The sequence below is a fragment of the Heterodontus francisci genome, unplaced genomic scaffold (genome assembly GCF_036365525.1).
Source record: "Heterodontus francisci isolate sHetFra1 unplaced genomic scaffold, sHetFra1.hap1 HAP1_SCAFFOLD_854, whole genome shotgun sequence".
NCBI classification, from domain to species: domain Eukaryota; kingdom Metazoa; phylum Chordata; class Chondrichthyes; order Heterodontiformes; family Heterodontidae; genus Heterodontus; species Heterodontus francisci.
The window spans coordinates 57,204-58,826 of record NW_027141454.1 but is presented as its reverse complement, the minus strand read 5'-3'; the positions used below and the strand labels follow the sequence as shown (position 1 = coordinate 58,826).

The following is a 1,623-nucleotide window of genomic DNA, read 5'->3' as shown; positions in this document are numbered from 1 at the left end:
CAAACCTCATCTCATGTGACTGTTACATCATCACTCTGATTGTGGGAGGGGTTAATCCCACTGTCTTCAGCATTAACCCTTTACATACTCATACTGCACTGTCTGTCCAAAAAAATCGGTGGAGGGAACTTGAATTATCAAAACAGCAACAGCTGCCAGTTGAAAATCAACTCAACCCATCAGAGAGAGACTGTCAGAGAACTTCCTGCATCCAGTCCTGACCCTGTCACATTAAGCAGCTGCTCAGCCAGACCCCACTCTCATCAACACTGAACATTTTTACTGAGACCCTTCAAATACTGTTTATAAAAGGCCGCAAAGATCAAAGTTCACACAGTTGTATTAAATGCAACAAAGTTTAATATCTTCTCACCGTTTCTCGGTAACCACATGAGACATAGGTTTTCTTATTTGGTTCCTTTGATTTTTCTTGTTCCTGACTGACAAATATTCCAAACCTCAGATAAACCCTCCCACTTGCGTCATGTCCCTGTCTCGGTTAAAAGCAACACATAATGACACAAACACTCTCCTTCAGTGAGATTAATATCAAGCTGTTTTCCAGGTTGAATGGAACTGTGAACAAATTTATGTCAAAGAAGTTACCTTTGATGTATCAGCACTAGAATTCTGTACAAGGAGGAACAGCCATTCCAAAATCATATCCTTCACAAAGGCTGTTTTTTTATGTGATTGAAATTCATCATGTATTTTGAATTAAAGTTCAAAAGACACCGACGTTAGTGTTGATAATGAAACTTTTCAACCATGTTGCTACGGTGAAATAAGGCTCTGCTGGGAGTTGAACCCAGGATCTCCTGTTTACTAGACAGGTGCTTTAACCAACTAAGCTACAGAGCCAGATCACAAATGCGTGTGTAATTGAAATCAGAGGAAGGTCTTGTAGAGAGTGGGCAGGCTTTGGCGAGTCAAGAGCTGAGTTCGTCACGGCAGAGTTCCCAGCCTCTGACTCGCTCTTGTAGTTGTAGCTGTAGTTGTAATTGTAATAGGCAACCGTCCGTATCGGAAGACGATGGGCTACGCCCGGGGTGTACGTCACTTCTGTATTAAACATAGTTTGTTGTGGCTGTAGAGGATGACTCGTGAGTGACAATCCCTTCCACAGCTGGTACAGATGAATATCATTGGCCCGAGGTCGACTGATAATTTTTCCTTCCTCTGACCTCTCTTTCCCACCATCTGGTCATTTCTTTTGTCCTCTGCTTTTCCCATGGTCTTCCTGAATGCCTTTCTCCAGGAATTCCAGTCAGCAGGAAGGACTTCCCATGCATCGACTCCAATCCCAGTCAGCTTGAGATCTCGCTTTGCAGATGTCCTTGTATCACAGACGTGGGTGACCTGTTGGTCTCATGCTGATAGCAAGCTGACCAAAGAGCATGTCTTTGGCAAAGCGACCGTCATCCATTCAGCACACATGACCCAGTCAACAGAGTCACCGCTGACTCAAGAGGGCAAACATGCTGCAGATCCCTGCACGCTGGTGTACTTCCTCATTCGGCACTCTGTCCTGCCAGGAGATGCCCAATATCCATCTGAGACAGCGGAGGTGGAAGCTGTTCGGCTGCTTTTCTTGGCTTGTATAAGTTGTTGATGCTTCTCTAC

The 1,623-nt window shown here is 44.6% G+C and overlaps 1 non-coding gene across 1 annotated transcript; it reads right to left on the bottom strand.

The window, feature by feature from the left end:
* Positions 1 to 787: 787 nt before the first annotated feature.
* On the bottom strand, positions 788 to 861 carry trnat-agu (transfer RNA threonine (anticodon AGU)). The gene has a single exon. It is a non-coding gene; the product is annotated as a tRNA-Thr (tRNA).
* Positions 862 to 1,623: the final 762 nt, after the last annotated feature.